The sequence below is a fragment of the Lissotriton vulgaris genome, chromosome 3_1 (genome assembly GCF_964263255.1).
Source record: "Lissotriton vulgaris chromosome 3_1, aLisVul1.2, whole genome shotgun sequence".
In the NCBI taxonomy this organism is placed as follows: Eukaryota; Metazoa; Chordata; class Amphibia; order Caudata; family Salamandridae; genus Lissotriton; species Lissotriton vulgaris.
The window spans coordinates 814038949-814054345 of record NC_141689.1 but is presented as its reverse complement, the minus strand read 5'-3'; the positions used below and the strand labels follow the sequence as shown (position 1 = coordinate 814054345).

The window sequence follows — 15397 nt, the reverse complement described above, 5'->3', positions numbered from 1 at the left end:
CACAGCAAACCTTTAATTGATACAATTTCCCCTAAAAAAATTATGCTTTTTTTGCACATCACTATAATCCATTTTCGCCACATTAAACAAAATGTAGCTATATTTTGCTTATTTTCCCTGTTCCTTCCAGCGGAGTCTGCAAACACGCCATACTTTTAGGAACCCCAGCATGCTGGAAAAAAAAGAGGCACATTTGGTGTGGATATCTTTGATGGTAAAAAAAGTAATGAAGGTGTAAGTGCACACTACCCCAACCATCCAAAAACAGGGCTCCGTTTCTGAAGCTTAACCAAGACCTAGCGCACTTTAGAGGCTAACGAAATACAAACACCACCCACTTCTACAGTATTTCAAAAGAATTCCAGTAATCCTCCCGAAAGCAGACGGCTTTGCATTATTTCCCAACACCCCGATCACACACTGCGTGCTGTTCAAACTGAGTATGCAAAAGAGGAGATAAAAAAAGTGCCAGCGCTGAGTAAAAAGGAAGACGTGTGTCCTGATAGTGCGAGCCGTTGAAAAAATATAACCACGACTTCTACGAAACTGAGGAAGCGAGCAACCTGTTCCCCTTTTTTGGCAGCTTGTAGTACAGTACATGGCGGCCTGCTTGTTCCACTGGCACTATTTTTTAAATGTCTTCTGGGGATTTGGACTTCTTTAGCTGACCTTTCTGCCGTGTGCCTTATTTTTTTGGATTCTGGATTTGAGGGGTCTGGTGCTGGGTGTGGCACACAGCGAGGCTTTGACTTCTGCGACTCACTCGTCACCTCTCTGGATTATCGGAAGCCGACAATTTATTCTGAGAGGGGAGGTATGGTATAAAACATTACCCGTTTTACTTATTTAATTTCTAACTGCCTAACTGAAGTGCATCCGATGCAAATTGTCTCTTCGCTTACTCCCGGCCTGTTCTCGCTTTCCTCTTTATAAACAAAATAGTGCTCTTGTCCAGAGTAAGGACCTCTTTTTAAGTGCTTAATTTCTGTGAAATGGAATTGTTGTCCGTGTGTGTTTATGTATGATCTCAATAGCTGATATTTTTTTAGAAATTTACAGAGCAAAGACGAGTTCTAACTGCTGCTAGGAAGCAATGCCTGTCTACGTTTATACCTTTTTTCCTCAAGTGGAATGTGCGCCGCTGTTTATTGTTCTTCGCCCGGTAATGAGTATCTGTACTGCGAGATGCACTTAATAGATGACACAGGCCTTGAGTTTTCAGAAGAGTTAGAGCCGGGGTATTTGAAAGGCAAGCCATTATGCTGTCTTTGAAATCATAAAAAGCTTTGTTTCAACCAATATAAAATCAACAACATTTGGGACAAAGTAAAAAAAAAAGGCTGCCATTATCTGTGTATAATGAGGATAGGAATTCCCCCGAGAGTAGACTGCGGTCAGATTTTATGTTACGTTGTGTACTCCATATCGGATGTGAAGTTCATGAGAAATACAACACAGTCCGTTGCGGATGTTACAGCAAAGCAATTGGTATCTTCTGGTTAATTGGAGCCACTGTCCTAAATATTTCAGTCATAGACGTCTATGGATTTCTTAACATCAGCATTTAACAGAATTATGGCAGTTTTTATCAAAAGCCATACAGGCTAGAATAGACTGCAAGACTCTACAATGATGCAAAACCTGCTGCAGGACACTGTATTTGTGAGGAACAAAGGTCCCTAAGTAATTGAGTACGAACCAATACTATAGAGAAACAATAATATCCAGGATGCATCCAATAGGGCATATAACGATCTTTTTTATTTCATAATTTTAACAGTAAAATATAGAAGATAAAGTCTGCTGGGGTTATCCTTCATAAGTGTTAAAATCACAGCGAAAAGCATGCAAAGAACATAATGTGACAATCAGCAATGTGCACAATAGGGTTACTATTTCTAGAACAGAACACTAAAGCACCTGAAACTTTATATATACAGATTGCCCTTGGTCCCTATTGATTCATGGGTCTCCCTTGTGTTCTCCATGCAAATTAGCGAGATTTTAAATGCCTTAGGCATATCCAGACAATGCACTGGGGCGATATTCTTCCTGTGTACATGTACACAATTCAGCGGGAGGTGCACATTAATAGCACCCTGTGGAGCTTTGCAGATAAAAGGATGGGGCGGATGATCCCACTGGGTGCGTAGTAATTTGTACCTCAATGTCAGTGTTACATCTCCCTCCCAATAGTGGGACTGCACCACCCTCTTTGGAGTTCTACCCCGATCATAATCTAGCTGCTATGAGACTGCCAAGAGTGCTGAGTGAGATTGACATATTCTGAGGAGCAGCAGCACTTGCAGGAGCACACAACTGCAGTCAGTGTTTACATATCACATTGCATGGTGCAGGTCTGCTTCAGGGACCTGCTCATGGAGCACTGGCATAATATGTTATCTGATACTGGAAGGTGTTATTATAATAAATAAGATCTGCATTGAGCTAATACATTATTCGAAAGTGCAGTTGGGGCGTTTTTTGCATTTTTACATAAAAAATAAACAAAGTGCAGACTGTGGAAGATCACGGTGCTGCAGTTTTTATTCTCCACTCTTGTGGTGGTGGTGGTGCTATGCTGCACGACAGGAACGGGGAATGAAAAAGAGGGCAAAGACATAGGATACACAGAAAAATGCATTTTGAACAACGGTGCGACACACATAGTCTTGACGCATTTATGCATGTTTGTTTGCATTAATTAGTTCAATGAAGCCAGAGCAGTTGCCAGTGTTGATGCTGGTTTTGCTGTTCTGTGGGCATTTTGTCCTCGCTTTGCCTATTGATACAAAAGTTCATTATACTTAATAGAATTTTCGAAAAAATAAATAAAAGAGGCACAGTTGGGACAAATGCTGATTATTTTAATTATTGCCGTAGAGGCAAAAGGCAATACCAAATGTATAAGGTGTGTGATTAAAAAGTCAATGACATGCCATCGGCAATATAACTGAAATATTTTATTTTGTGGCCAACTGGTTGTAATTCCCAAGAGTCTTAGCATCAATTCTAATTTTTAAGTAACGGGCTTGGAAACATTATTACATATAGTATAGCTATATCAGCTTCTGCCCAAGTCACCCTTTTTTCATTAAAAATTTACATTATTCCCTGAACATATTTGCTTTCAACAAGTACAATATTAAAACAAATACATTATCCCCATTTTAAGGAGAAGATTTCTTTGAGTCAGAGACAGGAGGCAATTGAGACACCATGCCTCCCAGATCCCCCAAACTTCGTAAAAAAGTAATATAAGCTATTTCACTTAATTTCAAAAGACACAAAAACAGCGACGGCTCGTGGAGGGAGTTACGGTGGGGCAGGAGGGCGGGGAGGGGGAGGGGCAGGGCGGAGGTTGCTAAAAACCGGCATATGGATAATTGCAGGTAAGTAAACAATTTAATTAATAAAACGAATTTCGTAGCTCGCACTGCATTGCATTTTGCGATGCAAGGCGCACTACGAAATTCGTTTTATTAATTAAATTGTTTACTTACCTGCAATTATCCATATGCCGGTTTTTAGCAACCTCCGCCCTGCCCCTCCCCCTCCCCACCCTCCTGCCCCACCGTAACTCCCTCCACGAGCCGTCGCTGCACAAAAACCTTACAGGAATAACATTAATACTTACAAATGTCATTGTCAATACACGTACTGTACATAAGAGGAGGTTTCTGTTTGTTCTGAGAACTGTATGTGAATCATTGTCTGTTTTTCAAAGGAAAGTCCCTTGATCAGTTACCAGAGGTGTCATACTTCCTCTTCCTTGTCAGTATGCTTTTCTAGACTGGTAAGCCTGTCTGTTTTAGGGTGGTCTTCGCCCCAACTTTTGACCTTACTCCTCCATTTTGTCTGACCTTGTTTTTGCTGGCCTTAGGACTCTGATCACTTTCGCACTGCTAACCAGTGCTAAAGCACCTGTACATTCTCCTCTAAACATTGTAATATTGGCTCATACCCTCTTGGTCTATTTCATTTACTTATAAGACCCTAATAAAGTTGTACTATAAGTGCCTATGGCCTGTATATTCAATGCTACTAGTGGGCCTGCAGCACTGTCTGAGCAATCCACTTAAGTAGCCCATTAAACATGTCTCAGGCCTACCATTGCAGAGCGTGTATGTGTAGTTTAAACTGCCAGGTCGGCCTGGCAAAATAATCCTTTCCCAGGCTTTAATCCTCGTTTTTAATACTTTTAAGTCATCCCTAGGGGAGGCCCTGGACAACAATGAGGGCAGGGTGCATGATATTTAAAGAGCAGGGCATGTACTTTTAAGTGAAACATGTCCTTTTACTGAAAAAAACTCTTACATTTGTTTGTAAGTACTGCAAGGACTATATCTCTGATAGGATAGCATTGGGATTACCTTATTACATTTTATAAGTGTAATTTCGAAATTGAAAGATATATATATCTATATATATATAAATATATATATATTTATATATCAAATCACTTGGCAAGAGGGTTAGTCTCCGGGATCCGGTTCCCGTAGTCAGGTGGCGTGTTCCACTCGGCCAACCCCGCCGCCGAGTAATGTCAATAATTCAAAAGTTTATGCCACGATAAGCAATACACGCACTCAGAGAAAGTACAGCTAGTGGGCATTTATTTCCAAGGTAAAACTACGCGTTTCAGCACGAAAGTGCCTTGGTCACACATTTAAACTGTGTCAAATCAGGAACAGTTTTAAATACAAGCAGTATGATCACCACATTTAGTAAACACAAAGGGAGTACATTTTAAACATTGAAAATGTGTCGGCCATTTGTAAATTGCGTTATTTACATGGGTCCTCTGTAAAAGTATAAGAATAATTGAAAACAGATCGTATTGATGCAATTAAAGCATTACATAATAAACGATACCGAGATTAAACGTGGTTCATAGGTTTTGGCTAAGGAAGACCTTGCTTTAACCACCACAAACACATGGCATGGCAAAATATACATGTGTCCGCCCTGTTTGAATGGGTATACATAGTCACATTGACTCAAACAAGAGAGCCCATGTCATCTCAAATTATTTTTGAACAAGAATTCTATGGATCAATTATGCATCAATTTGGTAGATACATTTACGCATTAACCCAATTCTCATGTGTTAATCATATTTTGCAAATGTGTGCCGATTGACGAATCTGCGCTCCGCTCCTTCCCTGAAAGTTTGGGGGGGATCCGACCGGCGCCAAAGTTATTCCCAATAGAATGTTGCAGATTCCCTATGGAAAACAATCCTAACTATAACTACCTACTGGCAATCGCCAGTAGGTAATATATATATATATATAATATATATATATATATATATATATATATTACCTACTGGCGGTTGCCAGTAGGTAGTTATAGTTAGGATTGTTTTCCATAGGGAATCTGCATCATTCTATTGGGAATAACTTTGGCGCCGGTTGACGAATCTGCGCTCCGCTCCTTCCCTGAAAGTTTGGGGGGGATTCGTCAAGCGGGGGCTGAGATAAAGGGGGGGGTCCCAAAACGTGTTTTCCCCATGTTAATTTCCATAGGGCGGTTGGACTCACTTTTAGCCTGAACGGCTGAATGGATTTCCACCAAACTTGGTGTATATATATATATATATATATATATATATATATATATATATATATATATATATATATATATATATATATATATTAACCCAAATTGCCCAAGCTATGAAGCTCACACTCAGCAAGATTGAACCATTCGGTTTATTTTCACAAGGCATGAACTCACAATGGTGTCCGCTGGTTGCATTACTTAGACCTGACGCGTTTCAAGGCTTCCGCCTATCTTCAGAGGTCGCTGGAAAATGACTCGTGCAGGAGGTTCTGTTCAATTATATCGTAAAGCATGCCACGCCTTTGTTGGGCTTCGTTTGGTGTGATTGATGCATGCGGGGCTTAGTAGTCCGTATCAGAAATAGTAACACCCGCTCTTGTCACAATTAACAGCATTCTTTTCAAATCCTACAGCACCATCTTGAGTTCATGCCTTGTGAAAATAAACCGAATGGTTTAATCTTGCCGAGTGTGCGCTCTATATATATATATGGCTCAAGTTTGATGTCTCTGGAATCCTAATTTAAAAAGCTAATTTATGGTGAAATTGGATTTTAAATTACAATTCTGAAATTCCACTTTTAAAAAGTTGGCGTTTGCTTGCGTAAGTCATTTAGTATCTGCAGCCTGTCTCTGGTCATCTGACTGGGTCTATTTGGCATTTGGGCTTTGTGTACTTCTCCTAGACAGCCACACACAATGGGAGCTTAGATGTTATTGAGAGGGCCATTATTGGAAGGATGAGAGGGAGGAGCTGGGCCCAGCCTCACTTACACCTGAATAGGCTGATCCTGTCCCCACACAAAGGGGTGCATACCTCCTGTAGTTAGTCTGGAGCCAGGGCAGGCAAGGCAAATCATCTGTGTGCTTCAAAGGCACGCCTTTAGAAGCTTCTCTTCACTTCAAAGGCATAACTGTGTATAAAAGAAGGACCTCAGACATATCACTAAAGTGCATTTCTGAACCTGGTGATACTCTGCTAGGAAGAAGGACTGCTGTGCTGCTGAAAGACTGCCACTCTGATAGACTGCTGCTGTGCTAGACTCCTGCTTTGCTGTGCTGACCTGCTGTCTATTGACCTCTGGCCTGAATGACAAGAACTGGACTTGCATCTCTTGAACCCCAAAACCCAGAATGTCCCTAAGGGCTAGTTGGTGGGCCAACAAATACAAAAGTATGAAGAGGGTCTGAGGGGAAACTCAATTTATAGACCAACTTGCACCCTGTCCCCCAACTAAACAATCAAAAAACACTAAAGGGGGTGCAAAGAGTCTCAGAAGATACTGTGGCAGAAACTACACACTCAAAAGTAGTGTAACATCAAGAGGTAAAGGAACCAACCCAAAGGAGATAGAGAAAGCACAAGTAAGAGTACCCATCAGCCCACCCGTGGGCGGAACCTCATCATCTGGGTTTTTAAAGATGTAAACTGGTATCCACTAGATCCTTAAATGAATGTTTTCAAAGGATACTAGTACAAGGATCCACCAGTGAGACGGACAGCCAACAGGAAGTGTTGAAGGGCTGAGGGAAGAAAGTAAAAGGTTGCAGTGCTCAGAAATTGAAGAAATTAAAAATGCCTGTTATTATGACAAAGAACAACTTTATTGAGGGTGACCATCATACCGGCATGATTAAAAGCAGAGTGATGATAGTATGGAAAAATTTACTATCAGTTGAAGATGTTAACTGGTCAACATGTTTCAGCCTCAACAGGCTTTCATCAGGACCAAAAGAAAACACTACTGCAACAGTGGTTCAAAAGATCCCACCAGTGAAAAAAAATTAGATTTGTTTTTTAATGATTACAATGTAGACCTACCAGTAGAACACATTTTTCTTTATGGTAGTCTCATTCATATGTGACAGACACTCTCCTAAGGGAAAATTAAAGAAATACAAACAAGATGCAAAGGTTCCGCCCACGGGTGCTTTCTCTATCTCCTTTGGGTTGGTACCTCTATTTGGTGGGCCTCCTGATCTGAAGCCTCAGGGACATAACAGACTCCCAACTATCTTGCACCTTTACCTGGACTCCGCCATCTGTGAGTCTACCCTGCCAAGTGGTTCCACCCCAGCCCAGGAACCTTGGAAGTTGGCCACCGAACTCCCTGGAACCTACACATTGTCTGGCGGTGTGGCATATCCACAGTCTAGGTCCTCACATCTCACGTCGATGGCAGCCTCAACGGCAGTGACAGACCCCACATGGCAACCTTGCAGCTCCTCGGAATTGACGCATCGCCAGGTGTGCACCACAGCCCGGATGCTGCTGGACTTCTCATTGATGAGATCCTTGACAAAGAGATAACAAGACTTTGCACCGTAACCTCATCGCATCTCAGTCCTGATGCATCGCTTTGGCTGCACGGCGCATCTTCGACACGGATCCATGCAACGCTCTGCAACCTGGATTTAGGGTACTCTGTTCAGTAGGCCTAACTGGATCAATGTAGGCAGCCCACACTTGATCTTGGTCAGCCTGCTCTTGTGACATTGTACCTGTCCAGTGCAACAAGATATTTCCAATTGCCACTTTGTGCTTTTTTTTGGGGTGGGGCCCTATTTTCCCTTTAAAATTTGATATCTCCAGTTCTACTGATTGGATTTTGGTCTTTGTGTCTTGTTTTATTTATTAAAAATTACTCTATGTTTTCTAAATCTTTTGTGGGCTCCTTTTGTGGTGTGTTTTCACAGTTTTACTGTTTGAAATTTTGCACAACTACTTTACACCTTGCCTCTAAGTTAAGCCTGACTACTTTGTGCTAAGCTACCAAGGGAGTGATCCCAGGTTAATTTGGGGTTTGCTTGTTTCTCACCATGACAAGGATTGTGGGTGCTGCTTGACTAGGGCTCACACCCCAGTCAACCAACAACGCTATTTCCTACATAGACCAACACAGAAAGGTTGTAGTAATGAGATGACAGGCGTGTGTTCAAAGGAAGGAAGAACTTAAGTTGAAACACTTGGACCAAACCCTGCTAAATTAGTTGGCAACCTGGTTGGTGCCAGCATAACACAGCAGAGGGACAGTGATGGTAATATCTGTCAGTGTCTTTTTCAGAAGAGATTCTCTTTACAAATTTCTTAGAATACAAAATGTTTCTTTTTTGGAGAGAAGTTCGTAGAATGCCTTCAAAATCCATACTAATATAATAAAGAGAGAGCCCAAACCTTTGAGGCGGGTAATCTCAGGAACCACAGAACCAATCACAACACCCAATACAGCGTTGGAAAGGGCAGTTGCAGCAGAAGGACATAGGCTATGCAGACGCCCACCATATACATTTAAAAGGTAAAAGAACCATGCCAGCAAAGTAGTACCTTGTGGGCGTGTCTGCGTTGTGCTGTAGGGGTGTGCTGGGGGCTTGACAAATGCTGGGGGGGTGTGGTACGTTCTGCCCTTTATGCCATGTCTCAAATCGTGTGCTAATCCCACCCTGCTCCCTTTAAATACCCCTGCACCCCATAATCATAACCCACCCGTACTCCTTAAAATACCCCAACACCCTTAAACACTAAACCATCTTAACCCTATAAATATACCCTGTACCCCAAAACCCAAACCTATCCTTAAGCCCTAAAAATACCCCTGTACCCCAAAACCCAAACCTAGCCCTGAACCCTATAAATACCCCTGTACCTCAAAACGCAAAGCTACCCCTGAACCCTAAAAATACCCCTGTACCCCAAACCCATACCTATCCCTAAACCCTAAACCTACCCCTGTACCCCATAACCCAAAACTATATCTGAACCCTTAAAATACCCAAACACCCCAAAACATATACCTCAGTACCCCAAAACATATACCCCTATACCCATACTTACCTTATCCAAACATAAAAAAACATGCTTTTACCATTCATGCATTTACAACTAATTTCGTTGTAAATGTATGCGTGGTAAAAGCATATAAAATGTAATGCCATGCGTTATTATGGCATTGCGGAGTCATGGTACTTTCGTAATGAAAGTATGCGGAGTATTGGTATGCAGAAAGGAAGTTGCGGAATAATGGGTGTTTACCCTCCCCCGGTAAGTACATTGGTGGCACGGCGGCCCACATCTCCAGCAACATACTCATATTTTTTTCACCACCCATTTGAAAAATGACAGGTCTCTCTCATTGATGGCCAGCACCGACATACACTTGTAGACACACCTCGCGCCACAAGTTCTAGAATTGCGAATTTTAGAGCTGGGGAGCTACGTTCGAATCTCGGCATCAGCTCAACATCCTGTGATTTGAGGCAAATTGCTTTGTCTCCCCGTACCTACCACAAATGAATGTGTTCTTCTGTAATGTAAATTGTGCTCATGCCATCTTGTCGAGTTTGTGCTATATAATATTGCAAGGAAAAATAAAGTAGGGAAACTCGGGTTCACACACTACTGAACGTGCACTCTAAAGTGCCTCAGCAGTGCACTGTAAATTGGAGCGTTTCACAGGCCTGTCACAGATAAAAAATGCTATCAAAACGAAATCCTACAAAACAATAAACTACTGGCCGGCAGCAATTCATACCAGGACAACATCGGGACAGGCTGCTAGTTGAACATAAATTGATTCAAGATAAGACTTATTGTAGGGACTGTAATATCTAATTCACTCTTTTATTGATAATGAACAAAACATACATGAAGTGATAAATTATCTAATTCCGTACTTAGAAAACAATAGATGAATCTCCTAAAAAATATTTAGTAATGTCATCACAACTCAATGCTTAATAAGTGAATATTAGGCTATCAATTCTCATCTTTAATACACAAGAAATTACCAATTAACAGCTGTATAGCCATAGTCCCCTAGTCAGCCATACTTAGTATTCCATAGGTTATTTCGATCATTACCTGAGGAAAAATGACTAGATGACTACACACAAATACTTAGTTGACTGTTCACACCAGCTGCATAATATGAGTCGTATCACAGGAAGCACTATTCTTCCTCTACAAAAGTTTGTATTCTCCTGAACAGATTGAATCCCTCCCAACTCTACATTATCATCAAATGCAGCACCAGGTTAAAAGGATTCATGCTGTTTATAGGAAAATGTTTTCTCTTCACAAATATCTGTTGTCACCATGGAATATGATCATTTCTACAGAAGAGAGATTACCACTAATAGTGGGGTCATTGAAAGTGCGGTTGCTCAAGTGTTGTGTGTTGTCAAGATCGAAGACCAAACATTTTAGTTTGAGAATTTACAATATGTTTCAAGAATCGCACAAATTGCAACTCCACAAATGTGGTCTACCAGATATTTTGTGGTTGTAGCTTAAGCTATGCATGTAGGACAACTACGGATATGCAGGGAACACTGAGTTACTGTGGGTTCCATAGTTAGAAATATTTCAGTCTATTGCAAAACTGATTTTGGACCAGGAGTGGAGGTACCCAGTTGACCAGCCTGAGCAAGAGTGATCTCTTCTAGCTTACCCCAAATGGCCAATCTATCCCATTCATGGTATGTGTATTGGCCACTTCAGCCCTAGAAAAGAAAGTGGCCTGCTTGGGGCTGGTCTTGAGATTAAAGTTCATTTGGCTAGGAGATCTACAATCGCAATGGAGCAAAAATAAATGGACTGGACTGAGAGACGAGCATTGCATGTGTTGGACTTCAGGGAACAGGCAAAAAAGACTCTAGCACTTGAGGTGCCGAACAGTGTGTAAAGCAGAAAACATTTGCCACTTCAGGAAAGGATGCTTGGTCATTAAGAACTACTTGGTATCTGTATACTGATGATGAACTCTAAGGGGGGAGTGGCCTGTGAGGCAGGAGGCCTGCGCTGTTCAGAGTTGTCTTTCATGAGACCATGAGACTTAACAATGTGCATGCTGTTGCTAAAAAATTGAGGTGCTTGAGACAGGTTATGGTGCTCAATGATGTACATTTATTTTGCCTAAGATGTCACAAGGAGTTTAGGCCTGCGCATGTTAATTATTGGGGGACAGATGTTTTATTTTTCTCTTAAATGCAGCACTTAGCTAATATGTGTGTTTATAAATACCTTGTAAACTGTAGCCATGCAGTCTTTTGCGGTGCTACCAAATTTCCTGCCTATAACATGGGACATGTACATTCACTGGAAACAATTGGATAGACAATTTCCACGTGCATGTTGCTTTATCCTGGGGCGATAGGGCTGCATGGAAATGGAAACAGGCTATATGACATTGCGTTGTTTATGGGCCAGGTGAATGAGACTATGCACATTGTTACTGGAAATAGGGTGTGGGGAGTGATGCCAGTGAAGGAATACATGTAGGGCTTTTTCCCTATTGAATGAGAATTTGGAAGGCCGAGGATGGTAGAAGGAGAATTATTATGTTAAAAAATGTGAAGGTCCTGATCGTTTTAGATATGTGAATCACCTGTTGGAAGATGCAGCAAGTTTGAAAAAAGCTGAAGTTTTTCTATGCTGGCAATCAGACATTTCCAGAGCAAGGTAGTGCGGTTAAGGTCAGGAAGTGGTGTGTGTTGTTCGATGTTCGTATCCAATGGAACAACTACAGAGTGGTCAACGTGAATGAGAACGTAAAAGAATGCGAAAAAAAACTATTATTTTAGGTGACGGGCAAGATAATAGAGAGCAAAATTTCGCTTTGCAAATGAATGAGAATGTACTAGGACCTTTTGAACATTATCACAAATACATTTTATATTTGTCTATTTTCTTCTGTTAAATGAGAAAAATTAGTTTTAATGGTCTTGGAATGTTGCAGTAATTGGCTGTGGGATGGAATGTTCGAGGTAGGAGTCAGAGATGCACCAAGTGAACAGTGCGTGATTAGATGGACTGATATACCCATCATAACTGACAAACTAACAAAGGAGTGACTATCCTTATTAATCACGGCACCAGTGGATAAATATAACAAAATTGAATATAACAGAGTGCTCCTCGCAAACCCAAATAAACCTAATAATAGCAGTCAGAGATGCAGCACATTGAGAGTTTCTCAAACAGTGAAATACACAGAAAATTAGTAGGGAGATTCCATTCTAGAAATCATATCAGAGACTCATGAAAGGTTGCTGTAAGATTCTTTACTGGAACAAAGTTGTCAGAATTGGAATTTAATAAGATAGTAGGTTTTGTTAGTAACCCTAGGTCATAATCAATAGGCAGACTGTTAGTGGGAATAGTATTATATGAGAAATTATCATGCCCAAAAGATGATACTGAACAGACAGAGGAGCTCTGCAAAGCCTCTTTCTTTTAACGTAGCTGGGTTGCTTTCTTCTGCTAGAAATTCTTGTCCCAGAAACATACAGGCTAGAACAGGGTTCTCCAAAGTCGGTCGTGGAAGGCCGGAACCTTGCCAGATTTTTAAGATAACTACATTTATCTCAATGGAGATATGCAAATATTTTGTCTTGGATCCGTCCCTCCAGGACTACGTTTGGAGTGCCCTGGGCTAGAGAAGGTTGTTTCCACCGACCACCCCCGTAAGTAGATATTATTATTTTCTCAGTTCAGAAATCGAACTCGTTAGATTTTGAATACTCACTACTCCTACATTTCCTTGCCTGCAACATGAAAACAAAGTCACTGTCCACATACGGGCTTGCTTAGCTTGCAAGTAGGCTATCACAAAATATGAGTAAGAAGTCATAAAATGGGCTAAGATAAAGGTCTTCTAATATGTCAGTATTATTATTTGAGTGAAACTCTCGAGCTGTTTATGACCTACGTTGCAGGCCAAAGAAAGCTGTTGTTTAGAAGATTATTGGGAAATTGATCCTCATTGTATATTGCATTTACTTGCAGGGATGGAGTCTTGTTGCATTTGATGCGCTTAATCTCCACCAATTGCCTCACTTTCCCATTTCCTCCTACAATTGACATTTCCCCGATACCCTATTTTATCTGTTATTCATGTCTTTGATGGCCATGTTCTCCAATGTGTACACATATATTGTACACTATTTTCCTATTTCCTTTAGACCAACAATATCTTTATTGAGAGTGCGGCATTGTTCAATCAATCAATCAATCAGGGGTTTGTAAAGCGCAGCTACTCAACCGTGAGGGTCTCAAGGCGCTGAGGGTTGAGGAGGCTGCTGATCCGTCTGGGCCTGGAGGTTCAGTTGAAGAGCCAGGTCTTGAGATCCTTCCTGAATCGGCTCTGCAAAAGGGAATGCCTGAGGTGGAGGGGCAGGGTGGCCAAGTCTTGGCGGCGAGGTAGGAAAAGGATCACCGGTAGAACCCAGCGCATCCGCTTCCAACCTTTCTTCTTGGGTTTGAAGGACAGTATCTGCTACATCACCCAAGGGTCTTCTCTCAGCCCCACCCTTTTCAACCTATACATGGCCCGACAGGCCACCCTTGTCAGAGCCCATTAGATGGCCATTATAGCTTACGTGGACAACACTCAGCTCATCCTATCCTTGTCCTCAGACCCCACCACCACCAAATCAAACTTTTACAGGAGGGTGACCAGCATCCCCAGCTGGATACAGAACAACTGCCTCAAACTCAACATTGACAAAACTAAGGTACTCATCTTCAGGTGCTATACCTCCCCAAGGAACTACTTCTGGTAGCCAACCTAACTTGGTCCCACACCCACAGAACATGCAAGGAACGTAAGCATCATACTGAAGAAGCAGATAAACACTACGTCTTCATCATGTTTCCTCATTTTAAGCATGTTGAAAAAAATATTCAAATGGCTACCCACCACCACCAGACCTGGCTCCGTCACCCAGGCACTCATTACCACCTGCCTGGACAATAGCAATGCCCTCTACATGGGGATCACCACACAACTTCTAAACAAACTCCAGACCATTCAGAATGCAGCAGCAAGGCCCATCCTCGACCTCCCAAGGCGATCCCATATCACCCCACCTCAAAGCACTACACTGGTTCCCCATCAACAAATGATGCCAGTTCAAACTACTCATCCATGCCTACAAGGCCCTCCACAACAAGGGTCCAGCCTACCTAAACTACAGAGTTAACTTCCACCAGCCTGCCTGACAGCTGCACTCTACATCTCTCTCCCTGGCTCATACACCATGCATCAACAGAAGCAGGAGCAGCGGCCGCGCTTTCTCCCACCTAGCCGCTAAGTCTTGGAACAATCACCTACTCCAGCTCCGAACAGCTTCGACGCTACAGGAGTTCAGGAAGGGCCTCAAGACCTAGTTGTTTGATGCATAGCCCTCAGCAGCAGTTCTTCACCACCCCCTCAGCACCTAGAAACATTCACCGGTGAGCAGAGCTCTATAAATCCTGATTGTTGCTTGATTGATTTATGAGGAGCTTCTCTCTCATTCTTCCTCGATTTTAATATAATACTCAAGGCCATTAAGCAATTTCTGGTAATTTCACTAGATTCTGCAGCCTGAAAAACAAGCACATTGCTTGCATGTCACCTTAGTTTCGTGGCCTGCCCAGCATTGATTTTTCATCCAAAATGCTTGCAACATGTTGTCATGAGCTTCGTCGGTAGAAACCAGCAGACACCACAGTAAATTGGGTGGTTGTTCTTCCACTAGGTTCTTGGAGGCTGAGGCCTCCTCCCCCCGAATGGGCTCACAGGCTGCCTGCCTAGATCGAATTGACCCTGCTTAACATGAAACATGTACTCATAAACTATGTCAAGGCAGTCACTGGGACCAAGGAGCAGAATGGTGGGCATGTCAACTCAGAGTAAAAAATGCATCTACTATAAACAGCTCCGAGTGTTTTATTGTGACTTGTTGTGGGAGATATCCTAGAGAATGTATATTTAAAAAATGTGCTTCTCATTATTCATGGTAGCTGAATTTAACTGAACCACTGTAATTAAAGGCCCTGCTTGAGAGTG

At 41.9% G+C, this 15397-nt stretch overlaps 1 protein-coding gene across 1 annotated transcript in view; it reads left to right on the top strand.

The window, feature by feature from the left end:
• The first annotated feature begins 509 nt into the window (after positions 1-509).
• The window catches only part of SYK (spleen associated tyrosine kinase), a 281314-nt gene continuing 266426 nt past the window's right edge, over positions 510-15397 (top strand). The window contains exon 1 of the mRNA XM_086963566.1: positions 510-814. The gene's annotated coding sequence lies outside the window, so the exon portion shown is untranslated. The remainder of the gene's footprint in view (positions 815-15397) is intronic.